The sequence below is a fragment of the Mandrillus leucophaeus genome, unplaced genomic scaffold (genome assembly GCF_000951045.1).
Source record: "Mandrillus leucophaeus isolate KB7577 unplaced genomic scaffold, Mleu.le_1.0 Scaffold214, whole genome shotgun sequence".
In the NCBI taxonomy this organism is placed as follows: Eukaryota; Metazoa; Chordata; class Mammalia; order Primates; family Cercopithecidae; genus Mandrillus; species Mandrillus leucophaeus.
Window position 1 is genome coordinate 109,941 of NW_012102188.1, and position 15,055 is coordinate 124,995.

General features: G+C 37.7%; 1 protein-coding gene across 1 annotated transcript in view; it reads right to left on the reverse strand.

The window, feature by feature from the left end:
• ZC3H6 (zinc finger CCCH-type containing 6) overlaps positions 1-15,055 on the reverse strand; it is a 58,453-nt gene that overhangs the window by 42,553 nt on the left and 845 nt on the right. The gene's annotated exons all lie outside the window — the stretch shown is intronic.

Consider the following 15,055-nt stretch of genomic DNA (forward strand, 5'->3'; position numbering starts at 1 on the left):
CTGTAATCCCAGCACTTTGGGAGGCCGAGGCAGGCAGATCACGAGGTCAGGAGTTCGAGACCAGCCTGGCCAACATGGTGAAACCCCATCTCTACTAAAATTACAGAAACTGGCCAGGCATGGTGGGACATGCCTATAATCTCAGCTACTCAGGAGGATGAGGCAGGAGAATTGCTTGAGTCCAGGAGACAGAGGTTGCAGTGAGCTGAGATCGTGCCACTGTACTCCAGCCTGGCCGACAGAGTGAGACTCTGCTCCAAAAAAAAAAAAAAAAGTATTTTATTAAACAATCTATAGAATATGTAAATAATCACATAATCATAGTTAAAATTCTAGAGATTAAGATGAAACTAAAACTAAGATTAGCTTACATAGTGTATGCCAGAAACCCCTAACTAATTTTTAGATGTGAGTGGCAAATCTGGCTTTGAGCTTCAAGAAACAAAAATTAGGCCTAAGACAACAGTACTTCCAAGACAAAAACAGACCAGTTGCTCAAGAAAACCACACTTTTTTTCTGAGAGTAAGATCAGAGAGAAATTTCTCCGAGTCCTCATAATGACAATATTACCTGATGTAATGGACAGTACTTGATATGACAGACACTGTCCTCAAGAGTGTCCATACAATCAATGCAACATTTTATTGCTTACAGAATATGCCAATTTGAGCCAAGGGCACACTACCAAAGTTCAATTAAGAAAAAACAATTATGTAAAGGAACAAAGTACTACTGTGCGAGTACACAATTGTCTGACATTCTGACTTAATCCAGAGATGAAATCCAAAATATCTGGAGTCGCAATTCTTAAAAACTATATGCATGTAAAAATTGTATGTCCTTCCAGCTTAAAAAAAAAAAAAAAAAAGGCCATTCATTCATTTAACATGTATTTATTCACCACATTCTCAGTGGGGATACAATGGCAAACAAAAACAAGAAAAAGACATGATTTCTTCTCTCAGGAAGTTTTTAATCTTGGGGTAGCACAGACACCGAAGAATCACACAAATAAACATAAAATAACCACACAAGTATATGAAGTAGGTAAATGGTGCTATGAGCGCACACAACAGGGGAAAGTCATCCGTCAGGGAAGTGTGGAAGGCTTTCCCTGAGGAAGTCGTAAATAAACTGAGATGAGGAGTCTGCCTGAGAGACAGGGGATGGGGAAGGGACCTCTGCAAACAAACGAATAGGATGAGCAAAACTTCTGTGTAGAAAAGAGTATGACACACTATAGGAACTGAGACAAGGCCAGTGTCACTGAGTCATAAATGTGAATTACTTCAGTTCCTCAGGAGTTATTTGAATGTTTGTCAGGAAATGGTGGCCACTAGGGCAGACCAGCTGGGTGACAGCATGGGATTTGGAGTTATAAGATGCTATAGGTTTTTTTTTTTTTTTTTTTTTAATTGAATAGCATTTTTTTAAGTGCTCAAATAACATTAGTCCAAACCTTTTATTGTACAGGTTTTTCAAAAGCTGGGCACGGTGGTTCATGCCTATAATACCAGCACTTTGGGAGGCTGAGGAGGGTAAACTGGTCAAGCCCAGGAGCATGAGAGCAGCCTGGGCAACACAGCAAAACCCTGTCTCTATAAAAAAAAAATACAGAAATGAGCCAGGTGTGATGGTGTGTGGCTGTGGCTCCAGCCATTCTGGAGGCTGGGGTGGTAGAATCGCCTGAGCCTGGGAGGTCGAGGCTAGAGCAAGCTATCATTGGGCCATTGTATTTCAGCTTGGGTGACAGAGACCCTGTCTCAAAAAAAAAAAAAAAAAAAAAAAAAAAGGTAAAAAGGCTTAACCATATGAAGCCAGAAAATCATATAAAGCTAGAAAATAGATCACCCTATTTCATTTCAGGGTCCCAGATAAGTTGGTAAAGAGTGGTTCAGGGCCAGGCCTGTCTCTTATACACATCTAGATGTGTATAAGAGACAGCCTGTAATCCTAGCACTTTGGGAGGCCGAGGCGGGTGGATCACTTGAGGTCAGGAGTTCGAGACCAGCCTGGCCAACATGTTGAAACCCTGTCTCTACTAAAAATACAAAAATTAGCTGGAAATCGCTTGAATCCGGGAGGTGGAGGTTGCAGTGAACCGATGTTGTGCCACTGCACTCCAGCCTGGGCAACAGAGCAAGATTCCGTCTCAAAAAAAAAAAAAAAAGAAAAAAAAAAAGAGTGGCTCAGTTCAGCTACACATCAAAGTCAGTGGTGGGGGTGGTGGCAGTGAGAAGAAGAATGCTCAAAGAAATGAAAACTATTTTATTAATAAGGTTTGCAGTTCAAAAAGGCTGAGCACCAATATCTAGAAGAGAGAGTGGAATATAGTGAGGTAGGTGATTGCCAGAACAGCAATTTCTACCTAAAGTTAGAGAGGATCCAAACCAAAACAAAAACCGAATGAAATCTCTTATTTAATGAAGACCCACGGTTCTGGCAAAGTGAGGTCACCTGAACCTGGAAATTAAAATAAGAGTGTTAAATGAGAATAACCAGCAACAAAAGATTTCTTAAAAGGACTACTTAAGGCTTTAAACTTAAGTGGCACATTAAAATTCATTACTTAGCATCATAGTAAGGTAGAAGAACACAAAGCTCTAGAATCAGAAAGATCTGTGTTCAAATTCTGCTTCCCAATGTACTACCTATATGAACATGAACAAATTATGCCATCCCTCTAACATTCAGTTTCCTTCTCTACAAAATGGGATGAATTAATCACCCTTACCACTGCAGAGTTGTTTAAGGATTGAGACAAAGTTAAGTAATCACCTATCATTGTACCACCTAGTAGATAGCCCTCAATGAAAGCTTCCTTTCCCTTCGTGACTTACCTAACTATACATATCTGAATAGAATTACTACGCTGGACTACAAATACTTCCACAGAAATGAACTGGGAAAGGTTATAAATCCAAGGAGAAGGGATTCTAAGTAGAAATTTCTCTTATTTTCCTTCAGAGGATAACAATGAAAAATAATCTGGAACAGATTTAAAAAAAAATGAAAGGGGTCGGGCATGGTGGCTCAAGCCTGTAATCCCAGCACTTTGGGAGGCCGAGATGGGTGGATCAAGAGGTCAGGAGATCGAGACCATCCTGGCTGACATGGTGAAACCCCGTCTCTACTAAAAAATACAAAAAACTAGCCGGGCGAGGTGGTGGGCGCCTGTAGTCCCCGGGAGCTACTCGGGAGGCTGAGGCAGGAGAATGGTGTGAACCCGGGAGGCGGAGCTTGCAGTGAGCTGAGATCCGGCCACTGCACTCCAGCCTGGGCGGCAGAGCGAGACTCTGTCTCAAAAAAAAAAAAGAAAGGAAGCTGGAATAAACCAAGTTTGGAGTCTATTCCTGAAGATATTTGTACTTTATTCCATCTCTATGCAACACACAGCAGCAGTCTGCATGAACACCTCTCATATTCTCAGTCTCCCCAAGGCAACACTAAAACATAAAATGGAGTATGACCTCTAGTGATCACAGGGATTATGGTGACAATAGATGTTAATGATGATTCAAAGTAACCAAGTAAAGGATAAATCAGCAACTGTCTGGTAAAACAGAAAGGCATGCTATGTATTTTATTTACAAAGAGTTCCTTCAAAATGTTTCCAACAAATTGGTTTTTGATAAGAAAATATTTGCTAATTATTAATTATCTGCCCCCATCCAATGCAAGATGGAAGAAGTAGTGCTAAACATTAATCTAGAAAATTAAGAATTTTTAAATATATCCATAAGCTTGTATGTTTGACATCATGAAGAAAACCACACTATTCCTAAAATATATTATACTTTATGTCATAAGCAGAGACAGACTATTGCGTGAATAAACCAAACTGTGAATTAACTTGCCACAGCGTTTTTTGAGACATTTTAAAAGTTATTCTTTTTATATTTCATTTACTCTCTTGGGTATCTAAGCTAGAATTGATTTACTTTCATTACCTTTCAAATTATCCTCTTGATTTAGGCTTTCAGTGCACACTGGAGAACTAGAAATTCCACAGAAACAAATCTCAGAAAATAAAATTCCCTTAGAATGTATCAGAAAATAATCTTCTAGGTGTCATGATATCGAAAGTTTATTTAAAAAGTTGATACTTTCCACAATATTTTCATATAGCAGTTCTCTAGAAATGCTTACTGGATGAATCTACAATGAACCAGAGTGAAATGGCCTGTTACCTAGTAATATCCCAAACGGGCATTTGGCCTGTAAATATCTAATATCCCAATCTAGTATCTGCTACTAGATTAACTATAATTATAAGGTACTGCAACTGGGGGGCATAAGGGGAGTAGATTTTTTAAAAGAAATGTTCCAAATTATACTTTGGCCTAAGTATTCAGCCAAAGTATGCTTCTCCAATTCTGCCTTGGCCCATCTCAAGTCATTTTTGGTATCCCTGAATGTCACAAGGTCAGAGATTGTTGCATGATCATTCAGTTACCATTATATCTAAACAGTGTAATAAAAATCTGGCTAGGCACAGTGTCATGCCTATAAGCCCAGCACTTTGGAAGGCCAAGGTGGGCAGCTAACTTGAGCCCAGGAGCTCAAGACTAGCAAAATCCCATCTCTACCAAAAATGCAAAATTTAGCTGGGCGTGGTGGTATGCACCCATAGTCCCAGCAACTTGGGAGGCTGAGGCAGGACAATCGCCTGAACTCGGGAAGTGGAGGTTGCAGTGAGCCAAGATTGTGCCACGGCACTCCAGCCTGGACGACAGAGCCAATCTCATTTCCAAAACAAAGTGAGCTGTGCACTGGGTCGCCAAGATGTCATTCCCAAAGTATACTCCTTAGCACCTGGCCACTATGTCCTCGACCCAGCCAAATAGGACATATTTCCGGAAACCCAGCGGGCACAGGCCAAGTGGTTGACCATTAAAAGCCTGGCTGAAACCTGCTTACCCTAACTGCCAAGGACTCATCGAAAATCCTGCCTTGATTTCGTTCGACCTATGCAAAATCAGCAAATGTCTTTCCTAATTTCAGACCCACTCCTAAAAACTCACTCTTGGGAGCTCTGTGTGGAATTGGGCCCCTCTTCTTCTGGTATTATGTTTTCAAACTGACAGGGATAAGAAAGAAAAACTTATCTGGGAACGAAAATTGGATCCAACATTTAACCTGTCAAAAAGTCTGGCAATTATGACTATATGTATTCTTGCTTAAATAGTCTATTAATCATTGAACAACAACAACAAAAAGTGAGATTTTTTTTTTTTTTTTTTTTTTTTTTGACGGAGTCTCGCTCTCTCACCCAGGCTGTGTGCAGCAGCGCAATCTCGGTTCATTGCAGCCTCTGCCTCCTGGGTTCAAGCAATTTTCCTGCCTCAGCCTCCCGAGTAGCTGGGATTATAGGCACACACCACCACACCCAGCTAATTTTTGTATTTTTAGTAGAGGTGGGATTTCACCATGTTAGCCAGGCTGGTCTTGAACTCCTGACCTCAGGTGATCCACCCTCGACCTCCCACAGTACTGGGATTACAGGCGTGAGCCACCACACCTGGCCTGAGAATATTTTTTCAAGTAGGTCATTTAGGTGCAGTGGCTCATGCCTGTAATTCCAGCACTTTGGGAGACTGAGGCCAGCAGATTCCTTGAAGTTGGGAGTTTGAACCAGCCTGGTCAACACGGTGAAACCCCATCTCTACTAAAAAATACAAAATTAGCTGGGCATGGCGTTGTGGGCCTGTAGTCCCAGCTACTCGGGAGGCTGAGGCAGGGGAATAATTTGAACCCAGGAGGCAGAGGTTACAGTGAGCCCAAGATCCCACCACTGCACTCCAGCCTGGGTGACAGAGTTAAGACCCCGTCTCAAAAAGAAAAAAAATTCACTCTTAGTATCTGAATATTCATTTTCCAATTTAAGGTGTTTTACATAAAACTTGGAATGAAAATCTTTTTGTTTCACTTTATATGTTGAAATTTTCTCAATTAGATGAAGTATAAATGTACATTAATGCAAGAGGAAAATGTCACAATAATTATGAATGCTATTTATGTACAAAAGAAATTAACAATTTTCAAATAGGTAAATAGTGTAATAATATTGAGAGTTAGCTAATGAATTTAAGAAGAATATTAAATCCTTTTTCAGACAACAAATAATTATAAAAACTTTAATGAAAAATATAAAGCAGAATAGAAATTTTGTCATAATTTCAATTGTATTCAGTTGCATTACCAGTATTCATTATACTAAACAAAATCATTTCTAAAGATTATAGTTAATTTTTATTTTATTCTATGAATTTTTTTCTTCCTTTTCTGAGACTCACTCAAAATCCATGAATCTTCTAAGAGAAAATCTTTTTTGAGGATTCTTCACTTTTTTTGTAGATAAATTAAAAGCAGAATGTTATAAACTCTACCACTTTAGAATTTTATGAGGAAAACCTCCAAAGTTATGTACAACATAATCATTTTTGCTCGATATTATATACACACACATATATATAAACAGAGACACATATAAAGACGTTAGAGGAAGAACGTTCCTCCACCTATTTTGTATTCCACTAACTTTAGTGGAAAGTGACCCTCAATTTAGTGTCTGTATGTGCATTACAGCAATCACAGGAACAATTTAGCAACAGGCAGCACTGAGAAAATTATCGTTACTGCACTACAATGTCCTACTCTTAAAATAAGATTACTAATATTCCTAAGAATAAATTATAATAACTTCAGGGATAACATTTCATATCTTAACATATGCCAGAAGTTTACTCTATGATGATGATACTGACTTCTGCTCTAGCTTTAACAAATATTTGTTTTCACATTTGGCCATTTGGCAGTCAAAAAAGGGATATTTTGTGCACTAAATGTACAGCCAAAATACTTAGGTAATTCCTATATCAAGTCATTATTTAATTCCATTTTCATATGCTTATACAAAATATAATTTTAAAAGAGGATCTTATATATTCCAAGGATGTAGAAAACAACTCAAGGATGTAGAAAACAGCCTCCCTTATGGGTCTAACAGGGGATATCACAAAAACTCAACCCCACACAGAAGCACCAGTGATCTAATAACATTTTATTGTTAACTGCCAATAATCAAGAAAAATCCAAGCAAGAAAGGTGTTAGTTCTTCTGATCTCTATGCATTTTCAATGAATTCCCTTCACAGGCTGAAAGTTGTACACAATAGAATTGCTTTCTACAGCTAAAAACTTACAGAGCTAAGTTAGCTAGACTTGATTTCATAGTCTCTTAAAATATAAAGATTATTAACATCCTTATACATTAAAATTTTAGTATTTTAAGATTTAGAAAAAGGTATATTTTAAGATTTAGACAAGTGTCACATAAGATGAATTTCTAATTAACTAAGATGAAATTGTCTGTGATTCAGTAATACCCAAAATAAAAAACATTTATAAATGCCTAAAATCCCAATCCAGCAACTGATACCAGAGGAACCATCATTATGCAGCAAGGGAAAGACGGCTGAAACTGAATGCCATAGATAGGTTGTGGTTCTCACCCAGGGCTTAGTCATCTTGGACAAGTTATTTGCCCTTCCAAGTCTGTTTCCTAAACTATAAAATGAATATATTAATATCTTCTCTATGTACCAAATGAAGTTATAGAAATTATAAACTCTGATATATGTAAAATATTGAGTATCTGAGGGTTCCAAATCTAGGTTATTTTCATACCAACTGTATGAACAGACTGCAACTGATTTTTATGTAGTTTTATGCTTACTTTTAATGTTTACTCTCTTTAGAAACTACTTGAAACTTGGTTATTTATTTATTTGCCACTCAAGAATGTGGGTATGATTTATGAAAGTGTATTAACAGTTATCTGAAGTATTAATGTTAAGCTGAAACTCAAATTACAAATAAAGCAAAACAAAACAAATACAAAATCATAATAGAGAAAGCTTGCTCTTTGCCAAGAATAATAATAATCTGCTGATTATTGTTAGTCACTCAATGAGTACTGTCTTGGTTGGTACACATCAGCAGCAGTCAAATAACACCTCCCAGAACCCAACCACCCAAAAAAAGATACTGGGAATAAGAATGTCCTCAGAAAGCTCAACTGTAAAACTAAAACATAAACCAGAACAGAGATTAGGAAGTCAAGCACAGAGGATCAAGTAAAAGATAGGACTAACTAAATTTAAGATACTAACATGCAATGAAAAGAAATATATCTACCAGAAATATGGAGGTGAGTAGTTCGGTCAGCAATGGAAGCAATGAAAAAGGAAAGGTACAAAACACTATCATGTAAGCATTACCCAGGAGAAAGGATATCCTATAAAGCAGATTGATGTAAGCAACTTCTTGACAAGTATATTATGGAGCTGGGATTATCACTTTATCAGAGCTGATGCCATTTAAAACTTCCAGTCATTTATAATCAACTCCCTTGTTATCTCATGATCTTGCTCAGTAGGCAACTACTGAAATGTGGTTTTCCATTCAGCATTCTACATTGAAAGAATACACTCCCTGATGTAAATTTCTAGTCCTTATTTTACTTAAATAAACTGGCATTCTCTTGTGATGGGGATGTATATGCTCAGATAAGAGTGTGGGCTCTGGAGTCAGGTTACTTTGAGTTCCTACTGAGTGACTTTGTGATCTTGGGAAACTTACCAATCTGTTGTCTGTTTCCTCATCTGTAGAAAAGGGGCCTAATAATAGGACCTATTTCCCAGGGTGGTTGTGAGGATTAAACAATTCATGTAAAGCACTTAAAACTGCACCTGTCATATATCAAGTGCTAAACAAATGCTAGCCTTGTTATTATTTTTGAACATGAATTAACATTCCTGTGTCTGATTGCTCTGACACTGATCAGTTTCTAAATCTGAAAAATTAAAGCAGGGCCACTGTGTTCCACAACTCCGGGGGCATCAATGCACAAGAGAATAGAGTTCTCCGGCCGCTCTGAACTGAAGGCATGACCTGGTGAATTCAAGGTCACCCATCTGTGAGATTCTTTTTCGTAGCCAATCTGTCCAGGCGAAAACTTGACTTAATACCTAAGAGTCATAAACCTAAATGTCTATCCTAGTGAGGCAGATCCCCTAGATAAGTGAGGGACACCTTGAGTGGTGAGTTTGCCAAGAAACTATGAGTGATAAGACTGTGGAGGGCAGAGCACAAGTCAAGCCTTAAATGCTTTCAAATACAGATATTTTAAAACCCTCTGTCAGGCAAAAACAGTATAGGCAGATTTTAAGCCTGAAGCCCATCAGTGTGCAAACCCTGCAGCACCCTTTCATTCAAACTTTAAAATACTTTAACTTAGGATAAGGTATATCCTGTGACCTATTTTTAACCTTAATTTTTCTTTACTGCTCTGTGACTATCCCTTCTTTTCTTCTCCCTTGGTTTCCAAAAACTTCTGTGCTCTTCTCCATACCTCTTGACATACATACTTGGAGTGGTATCATTCATTTCAACTAACATTTCAATCAGCTAAAAATTCCAGATATTTCTATCCAACTCTATCAATGCTAAGAAATACCTCATGAATTTTGCCTGTCTACTTCCTCATTGCCAACGTCTTTGGTCAAGTCCTCATCTGATTTCCAGATGTTTACAATAGATTTGGCTCATTCTATTCTCTCATTGTCCACAGCCAGCCACCAGCAAACCCTATTGGTTCTAACACCAATCAAACCATATCCAGAATCCAACCATTTTCACCTAAACCATCATCATCTGTTACCTAAATTACCACAGCAGTTCCTTTTACTACTCATTTACCATATACCATAGAGGATCCTGTCCCTCCTATGGTCAATCCCCCTGTGGCTCCCAGGTCACTCAAGAGTGAAATCCAAGGTCCACACAATGGCTTACAAGGCCCTATACAATTGCCTATTACCCCTCTAATTTATTCTCTTATTACTCTCCCCCTTGCTCATTCTTTTCTCTGGCCACATCCCTTGTGTTTTCCTCAATCAAATCAGGCTCATTCCTGTCGCAGGCTTTCTCTACCTCCCACTCCCTTTATTTGGATGCTCTTTCCTCAAATACCTTGGGTCTGGATTGTTATATCAGGGTTCTTTGCTCAAATGTTACTCTTTCACAAGTGCTTCCCTAAACACCCTCCCCACATCCACTTGACTCCCCATCTCCCTTTCTGCTTTATCACCATCTAACACATCTGTTTTTCACATTTATTTTCTGTCTCTCCCAAGAAAATGTAAGTTTCATTACAGCAAGAATTTTTTTTTCTTCATTGCTGTATTCCTAATCCTAGAACAATATGCATTAAGCTTCATGTTTAATGAAAATGACTGAAAAGCTTCCTAACTTGTCTACCTTCTACTGATTTCCCCTTCTGTAGTCCATATCTTCCTATCCCCCAGGTAGTATACCAAAAAATGCATCTCATCATTCTCCTGCTTAAAGGACTTTGATGGGATCCCCACATCCTTCAGGGTCTGGCCCCAAATTTAATCCGTTTCCCCATTCCCCAAAATAGTTGTACACTCTCCACATACTAACACTTTTATCATACCTGAACCTACTTGTGCCATTTCTCCAAGCTTTTTGTGTATCTCTGCATTTACTTGGCCCAAGTTTTATTCATCCTCCAGGTCTAGCTATGCCATGATGTCTCCCAGAAGCCTTCATCTGTACCCCCACAACACTCAGTTCAGGCCTCCATTATAGTACTTGTGCTATAACTATGTATTTACCAATCTGTTTCTGCAACTAGATTATAAGATGCCAGAGAGCAAGTTCATGATGTTGTGTACAGAGTTGTTTTGCCAGTGCTTAACACTATACTTAGCAGAGAGGAAACACTAAGTCTTAAGAATGAAAATGTAATAAATGAAATTTTAAAATGAATCAAATAATTTCTTTATGAGAGGCTGGGGGAAAAAAAGAGTCTTCCTCAGAGTCAGAGTGCTTTCCAACATCAAACCTGAGACCTGATAGGAGTTTTTACATTTGCTAAAGAAAAATTTCCTTTAGTAATTTCAACAATAATTAAATTAGTGGATTCAGGAGTCAAAAAGTTTTGAGTTAATGGCTAGTCAGGAAAGGTATTTACTCCACGGAACATACTAATTTACAAACCAGATATTGTGTGAAGCAAAAAGTGTACTCTGATCTGAGAAAAGGCATCTGCAATTTTTTAAACTAAAATTGATTTTTTAAAGAGGGAAGGAAATGAAAATGATCTAGTGCAACTACTCCATTTCACAAGTGAAAAAAATCATGAAAAGGGGAAGAGCTTTACCCAACTTAGAAGATTAGGATCAGAACCAAGGTTTTATTCAAAATGAAGGGCTCTCTCTCAAACATAACACATTACAATTCCAAGCTACTCAAGAATCAAAGCCCAGAACTTAGTCCATTACTTTGCTGTGCAAACTTAATGAAGAGGGAAAACAATACCCAAGTAGGAAAATAATATTGCAAGAGTGAAAATAATAATACCTGGGTTCTTATCTAGGTTGTATTTGTGAGTTCTCAGACAATTCACTGAACCTTGTAATACTACCTTAATTAACTACTACATGGGATTAATGTGAGAATCAAATGAAAGCCCTGTTGCAAATGAAAAGTATAATCATCTTTTCCATCCTCATCCCTTCAGATTCTCCAGTGCAGTCTCTTAGCAAGTTTTCAATCTATATTGGGGGGGTGGGGGGGCATAAACCACTTGCAATTCTGACTAGCTGGAGTTTTGTTGTTCTTGTTGTACAGGACACAAGCAGCGAGGGAAGGGTGGGGAGATTGTTTATATATTATAAACCTCCTCCCAAAGGAGAGTATTATTCATACCACCTACCAATCAAAGACTCTTTGAGACTTACAAGCTCTTAGATGGTTCATGTTAAAAACTTATCTTTTTCCCGAGTACATTCCCTATAAAACCTTTTACCATTAGTATATTTCAGAAAATTCTGTGACAATTACTTGGCTTATATTTATCTTTTCCTACTCTACTACAGATGTGTCCAAAGAAGGGACTCAGTGTTTCGTCTTCAGTTGTTGTTTGTGAATTGTTTTAATTGGGTGAACATCCAGCTGAAATATAAAACTAAGCGGCTTAAGTTGTGCCTGAGAGAACTGAATGAAAGAGAACTAAATGACAAGAGACCAGAATTATACCTCCCTCTGATTTCCCCCAACTCTTTCCTCTTCAAGTCTATTACCTATTTCTAAAGACCTTCAGAAACTAGGCTCTAGGCTTATGCAAAAGTCCTCTACTATATTCTACATAGCCACAAATTTATTTACAAATATTTTTATATTAATAACATTTTATAAAATACAATGTTTTAACTCCAGGTGTGAAAATACTTAAAGGAAAGTACACTAAATGGGTATTTTTTTAAAGTTATTCATTTGGCAAACAATCTTGTGCAAAATGTTCACTATATAACATGTACAAGGCCAGGTATGGTGGCTCACGCCTGTAATCCCAACACTCTGGGAGACTGAAATGGGAGGATGGCTGGAGCCCAAGAGTTCAAGACCAGCCTGGGCATATAGTAAGACTCTGTTCTTTAAAGGAGAAAAAAACTATGCATTCTGTGAATTCCATTTACATTTAGAATCTCATTCTCACATAAACAGTAATATTTTAATTTGTATAAAACCAAAGCAATTGTAAATATAAATCATAGGCTTCGTTTTTTTTCCTGCACACACAATATGCCTTAATTTTTGAAAATGTTATAAAAAGAGTATCCTTGACTGGGCGCAGTGGCTCACGCCTGTAATCCCAGAACTTCGGGAGGCCAAGGATGGTGGATCACTTGAGGTCAGGAGTTCCAGACCAGCCTGCCCAACATGGTGAAACGCGGTCTCTACTAAAAATACAAAAACTTAGCCAGGTGTGGAGGCGGGTGCCCGTATTCCCAGCTACTAGGCAGGCTGAGGCAGAAGAATGGCCTGAACCTGGGAGGCGGAGCTTGCAGTGAGCCCAGATGGCCCCACTGCACTCTAGCCTGAGCAACAGAGCGAGACTCCGTCTCAAAAAAAATAAAAATAAAAAATAGTAATAATCCTTGAGACAAAGCCTAGCTCCATACACCAAGTTTCATATCTTTTTCTCCACTTAATTCACAGAAACTTTTATAACAGCATAAAATAGCTATAACATGGAAAGATACAGTATTTTGGGACCCTGCAGATTAGTCCATTTTTTCCCCAAATTTCTTAAGCATTATCCAGGGAGCCTATGAAAAATACTCTAGAGATTCTGATTCAGTTGCTGTGGGTAGAACAAAAATTTATTCCCCGAAGTGATTCTGATGATTAACTAACATTGGGAAACAGTGATCGAGTATAGCAGTTCTCAATCTGGCACATATTACAATTTCCTGGGGAGCTTTTAGAACTCTTAAAACCCAGGCGGAGGTCCAGACCAACAGAAATAGCAGCAATACTTTAAAAAAAAAAAAAAAAAAAAAGTTCCCCAGGGAAGGTTAGAACCATCGATCTGATCTTGTAGAATTTCTCCTGACTTCTAATTCACTTTGTTTTTGATGTAGTTGTTTTGTTTTTCATGTGGGTTGACAAAAAAAGTGTGAAAAAAAATAAACCATCTCTTTCACTTCAGAACCAAGATGCCACTTAACAATTGGCTAAGTTAAAGTGGAGCTAATCTTTTTGCTTCAGAAATCGCTGGAAAATACTCTTAGTCCTAATTTTAAATAAAATAGACTAATCTTTAGCTCCTACTACCAAGCTATTAACATATCTTACAAATAATTATTTAAGGTTTTCTTTTTAACCTCTAAATCAGTATTTTAAAATTTCAAGCTATTTAAAAGGTCTGTCATCACAGTTCCTTACCAGCAAAATTATTTTGATACTTGAATTTCATGACATGGTTTTTTCATGATGTACAATACGTAACTCCACATATTGAAGTTACATTGTGCACTAAGAGAGGGAAACAGATTTCCTTCTTCCATATAAAAAAAGGATTTTTGCTCCATTAGCAAAACCCCATCATTGGTTTGTCCACAGATACTCAAGAGTGGGAAACTTCTCAAGGTATTAGTAAACCCATTCTAAGAACATTCTTTTTAATAAAAAAGATAACGTTAAAAAAATCATTAAAAATATGCCAAGTGCAAGCTTATCATTTTTAAGAGTGCATTTTACTTTCTAAAAATTATTATACCTTTCATCGACGTGCCATCTGGCAATCCACTTTTATTATTACAATACTGAAGTTGTTGAAATATCACTTTTATCGCTCTCAAGATTGCTAGGCATTTAGATATTTGAAATTTCAGCAGTGTTTGTGATTTTTCCTTCTGGGTTTTAAAAACGGGTTTAGGATGCTTTACCAAGCAAATCACATTACTACAGATAAAACTTCAGCAATGTATATAGTCTATAGTAAAATGTATATTTTTGATTACTTCTATTCACAAAGGAGTAACTGTGAGGTTCTAGATTTTCAAATTAATATTCTAAGTAAGAATCAGATGCAATGGATTTTGTTTCAGTAAGTTTAATGAATGAAAGCCCCCCTTTCTCATTATTAAAGATATATACGAACGAAAATTTGAATTATAACCAAAATTTAAGTATACTACAGTATACTTTGTAAATGTCCCCAAACTTGAATGGAATCTAGAAGGTGCCTCTTAAGGCACAGAGCAAAAAATTAAAAATCAGAATCTCAATTAAACATTCAAGTGATACACACCATCTAGAAAATTGGGCAAGCCTGAATAATCGATGGAGTTTTTCCGTTAGGGTGAAACTATGCTACACTAAGTTTCTGCAAAGCCTAAGTATTTTGTGTTAACATACTGAACTTGAAACTTGCCATCTCAAATTCCAAGGGGTAAGACTGTATACAACAGATGGCCTTTTGGTGCTGCTTAAAACTTCCCTGAAAACCAAACATGTTTATTTTTTAGAGGTGTTCTCGGCTCTCGGGAAGTAGTCAAATATTAAAACACCCGTTCCTGAAAATTCCTGGCTGGTCCTATCTGGCCGGGAGCACCGACCCCTGGACGGGAAGAGGCAGGACCGCAGCACCGAGCCGGGACGCTGAGAGCCGCCCGGC